The sequence below is a fragment of the Cynara cardunculus genome, assembly GCF_001531365.2.
Source record: "Cynara cardunculus var. scolymus isolate 2C chromosome LG 2, CcrdV1, whole genome shotgun sequence".
NCBI lineage: Eukaryota > Viridiplantae > Streptophyta > Magnoliopsida > Asterales > Asteraceae > Cynara > Cynara cardunculus.
Genome location: NC_037529.1, coordinates 64,920,573 through 64,926,572, shown reverse-complemented (window position 1 = coordinate 64,926,572; position 6,000 = coordinate 64,920,573).

Below are 6,000 nucleotides of genomic sequence, written 5' to 3'. Positions count from 1 at the left end.
AAATAGTTAATTTAATGCTAATATCAATATATTTTGGTCAATTTTTTATGATATCTTTAAATTCATATTCTATTTAAAAATAAAAATATTATCATTTTTTTAAAAATAACATCGAGTACCCTTCTTGTCATGAGTTTATTAGTACAACTTTTAGAAGCTTGTTTAAAAATGCAAGTTATTCATAAGTTAACGAGAATGGTATATATCAGTAATATTATATAGAGTTTCGTCTTACTAACTCCTTCAATTAAGTTCACGTAAGTGAGGGGCAATTTTGTCTATTCATTCTCTTCTCTTTTAACTTTCATTTTCAATAACGGATTTGATTCCTCGAACTTTTTTTTTTTTTATAACAGATTTGGTTTCTCAAGCTACTTTTTATTTTTATAACAGATTTGATCCCTCAAACTACTTTTCATTTTTATAACAGATTTTATCCCTCCATTTAATCGATAAAATTTGGTAGCACAAACATATATCTTGTAAATATATCGTGCAAAATAATTAAATAAAATTTGAAGTTAGATTTTAACATGAAATATTTTTCTTTTCATAAACGTTACTTCTATGAAATCCTTTAGCTCCCTCAAAACATAATTTCGATAAATATTTTTTAACAACAACGAGATTTTATTAAAAAACTAACAAGACGCTAGAACAAACGTTATATACAGTAAATAGCTAAGAAAAGGTTATGAAGCCGACGCACCCAATTAATCTTAAACTTGCTACTTCTATTAGAAACTCAAAAATACGTCTGAGTCACGATCTTGTCAAAGATATCCGCCTTCTTTAGCTTGGACTCCAAAAATGGTCACATTCTGGAACGACCATATGTACCAATGCATAATGAATATAACTGCCTCAAAACACAGTTTCCCCTCACTCTGTAATCGCAAATTAGAAAACCATGTAATCCGAGCCGCATAGGAACTAAACATCGGGATATCCAAATGCCACCATCTACCAATTTATCTCTAAATCTTTGTTGCCAAACGGCACGAAAAAAATAAGTGATCTCTTGACTCCAAACCCGTATTACATAAAGGACAAAGCAATGAGACAACATCAATACCTCTCCTATCCAAATTGTCCCGAGTGGCTATCCTATTCTAACCCAAACGCGAAACAAAAACATTGACCTTAATAGGGACTAACCGGTTCCATCTACTATAAATTGAGTCCATAACCAACAATCTGGAATCAATGGAATTCTTAGTTGAGGCAGCGGTAAAAGAACCTGATCCATTCGAAGACCACACCCACCGATCTTTCTGACTAGAAACCACAATCGATTGCAACTTATCCCTCAAGGCACAAAATTGTGCCAATTCTGCTCCCTCGGCTCCCGTCGAAAATAACCAAACAATCCTCGTTCATTACCTGCTCTTTGACCATAACCTCTTTATCAAGCTCCAAAAGCATACACTCTTGGGTATTCCATTTTTAAAGGCCCACTTCCCAACCCAGCTTGGTAGTTCCCACCGCGTGTCCAGAGTTGAGCTCTGGATTCGACGATAGACTTAAAAAGCCACTAACCAAGTATCATGTCAAAAGCAAGTATTCGATCCGTCTTCTACTTTTTTCTTCCAAAAAGAACAAATATCAACATTTTTACCCTGTAAATGAACAAAAGCCTTCAAAATCGCCAGCCATATTGAGTTCGATCCCACAAAAAGACAAAACACATTCAATCCAACCATTTGCACCATGTATTGATTGAATCACTTTAACCCACACTGTCTCTTGGTCAACTCTAAATCTCCACACTCATTTAAAAAGTAAAGCCCTATTAAATGCAAATAAACTTCCTGTACCAAGAACCATGAGAGCCTCTTAATCATATTAACATGGATATCCAATCCGTTATGCGAGGTGATTAATTATAGGGCGACCATTTTGCTTTGCAGATAGCTCGGAGTCACCGTATTTGAACTTNCCCTTCTTTTTTGGTAGTCATACTTTTATCCCATTTAACCTAAGTCATCTTATTATCATCCATCTCACCTGCCACGAAGAATCGATTTCGAATGGATTAACCAAACATGACATCTTGAACAAGAACGTATAATATGTCGGCAGACTCCTCAACACCGTTCTAATCAGGGTAAAATGCCCACCCACAGACAAGGTTTTAACCTTCTAATTCAACAGTTTGGCAAGGAACTTGTCAACCACCACCTTCCATCCTTAAGACTTGGATGTATTTTTTTCCAACAGGTAATCCTAGATAACAAAAAAGGTAATTTCGAATGAGCACAACCTACTAAAGTGACAACTTCCATTACCTCGTTGAAGTGAACACCAACTCCAAATAGCTTTATAAATACTTTTGTGCACGTCCAATCTGTTATACATCATAGGCCCGTTAAAGGGAAACTTGATTAGTTTGTGTTAACCGTGGGATCTAATATGAATCACTCGTTTGAGATATTTAAGGATATTTCTTAAATAAGCTAAAAGGGTAATATAGTAATTCTATTTTTGACAACTAATCAAAATATTTAATTAAAATTTTTAGAATGAAATACTTAATTAAAATTAGTTACCTCGTATAATAATTACCTAATATATATCGTATTTTAAAGACGTTTGTGAATCAAAATGTATCATAGTGATAACGATCATATTGTTTCACATGTATCAGAATGTATTTTCTTTATTTTATGAAATGTATCATAGTGTGCATTTTTTCGTTATTGTCATTGCTTTACAAAGGGTATCGCATTGTGGATCTTGTATGTATATCTGGGTATCACATTGTTTACCTTGTGTTCACATAAGGTTAATCGAAATAAGGTTCGTCGAATAAGATTCGTTGGAGCGAGAAAAGAGGAGAGAGGAGAGATGAGAGAGGGTATTTATAAAATCCCTAAAATGTGCTTAATTAATATTTTAAGTTAAATTACCAAAATTATTAATTTTCTAGTTTAACCTTTGATTTATGGTTGATATTGGATCTCACAGTTAACACAAACAAAACAGTTCCCATTTGATTAGTGAAAATCTTAAAAAAAAGAAAAATTAAGAAACATCCTGGTAAATATTTATATGGACGGTATGCACATGTACATACTTAATTGAAGTTGTTTTTTAGTTTTTATGCACGTGTATATGTTATGCACATGTACATATATCGAAAAAATTGTTTAAAATTATCGGTATGTACATATGTATGTCGCACAGATAAACGCTTACCAGAATGTTTCTCAATTTTTATTTTTTTACAGTTTTTCAATAAACCTGACAAGTATCAGTTTATTAGGAAGGTAATTGTATGATAATTATTATACGAGAATAATTTAATATGTATAAATTTGAGACATAAATCTACATATATTAATATTAAAAAAAAAAGAAATATAGTTTCTTTAATTGTATATTTATTTATTATATTTAAATATAATTACTTTAACTATATTAATAAATAAAACTAATTAAATAAGAAACTTTTATAAAATCTTATAAAGTTAAAACTGATTAAACACGAAAAACCTTTGAAAAAGCAAGTCGTACATTTATAATCTATGACAAAAAAAACCCTCCAAAAACAACAATGTGGATGCTTTTGAGATGCTCTAAGACCATCTCCAACCCAACGTTAAAAATACTAAAAAACAGAGGTAAAATATATAAACCGTACAAACCTCATTCAACCAATCATAAGTTTTCGTTTTGTTCATTTTTTTGTAATTATGAGAGGTTGATTAATCATTTTTATTGTAAAGTGTGTTAATTATAGATATTATTATCTTCATTATATTAATTTTAGAGACATACATAAAACAGTTTCATTAAAATTTTATAAGTATCATATGAAACAATTTCATAATCATATATGAAACAACTTCATAAAAAAAAAGTATTATATGAAATAATTTCATCAGATTAAACAATATCATGAAAAAATTTCATAAGATTAAACAATGAAATCGACGGACGATGATGGTTTGCACGGTTTGTATAAATAAGGGTGATTTGTTTTACAACCTTGTGTATTTGTACAACCTTGTGTATTTGTACAACACTTGCAACCCAATTAATTGAGATATTTATAGAAATGATGGGAGTTCATTTATTATGATTTGAATATTTATAGAATATGAATAGAGTTCATTAATTATGATTAATACTTTATATTATGAAACAATCAAAACTTCTATGAAATCACATATTCATCAAATGAAATGGACGGTTGAGATTGGGTTGTATTGGTTGCACAAATGTCAAGGATTGTATAATAACCAACATCTCTCTCTATATATATATGTATATGTATATATATGTATATATCGATTGAAGATTTAGTGTACTAAGATGTTTATTATTAAATATGCTTTTCAAATACCTTAACATCAAGATATAATTTTTATATCATTAAGGTAAACATAATTCATGTAGCATCACCTGTAAATATAAATTACCATAATATGTAGAGAAATTAATTTAAATGATCATTTTCTACATTTAAATTGGCCTCCTAACAATTTTTCTCTCGGGTTGACACAAATGTCACTACATTAGCAACATCCAGGTCCACAATAGCTAAAAGACAAAAAAATGTCAAATTCAACCACTTTACTGTCTCAATTGCAGATCTATCTCATCGTAATTGCGGACCTAACCGTTACAATTGCATATATGGCCGTCGCAATTGTATATTTGTGTTGAATTTTTGGTCTTTAGCTAGGTCCACAATATTACGGATCTGGATGTTACATAAGTATTGATATTTAGGTCAATCCAAGAAATAAATAATTAGTAGGCCAATTTGAATGAGATAAATAATTATTTAACTGAGTTACTCTAATACGTGTGTGTGTGTATATATATATATATATATATATATATAATAACTAGAAAAGTATTCGCACAATGCATCGAGATAAATCTCCATTTTAATGTTTAGTTTTAATTCTTTATCTCTATCGATATAATACAATTTATGTGATTTTGAGAAAAACGACAATGTTTGTATTTTTAAATGAAATATAAATTTGAAAATAGCATAAAAATTTGAAAAAAAAATAAATCGATATTAATATCAAATTAACTATCTAATAGTTCTCGTTTTTTTTCGTGTAACTTCTTTAATTCACTTGATTTTTTATTATAATTTAATTTAAATTTAATAACAAAATAAATTATTTTTGGTTTAATAATGTATATTTTTTTATAAAGATAAATAATTAAATATTTTGTTAAAACTCAATGATTATCTTGATTATATTTTAGATTTTCTATATTTAAAACGAATGTTTATCCTATATTTAATTATATTTATATACAGTTAGTTACACAAATTTAAAAATAAAACGTTAATAAGTTGTACTTAAGTAAAACTATTTATAATCTTGAATCTTAAATAATATGCATTAATAAACAATATTTCATGTATAAAAAATGATTTTTAAGAATTTTTATTAAATATTTTATAATATAATATAGATTATATACGAAAGAATAGGCATAAAAGGTGGGGGTCCGTGTGGTGATTCAGATGGACGGTGGAAGGTGGTCTCCAACTTGGTTGTTCGAGCCCAAATAGTACCCACTGTCTTTTTTATCTCCAACCACCTCTTTCTGCATGTGCATTCTGTCTCCTTTTCTTTTACTACCAAAATTCCCTCTCATTTTTTTATTTATTAATTTTCATTATAATTATTTTTTTATACAACTTTTTCATCTCTGTTGCATTCTTATTTTTGAAACCCAAATTTCATTTTTTTTAAAGGCAAAAAGGAAGGACAAGGAAGAGAGCTTCGGCATGACCATCACCCTCACCAAGCCAACCAAATTTCATTTTATGATTTCATTTTTGCCATGGATCAAGCCCCTTACAGCCATTTTTATTAAGCCCCCCACTTGCCCCTTACGTGAAGGGTATTTTTGTCATTTACTAATTTATTGTACAAGTTTACATGCTAAATGTACATTCTTTTATAGAATTTGAACCAATTAGACCCACCACCCCCTTTTCCTTCTTCGAGCATTAACACA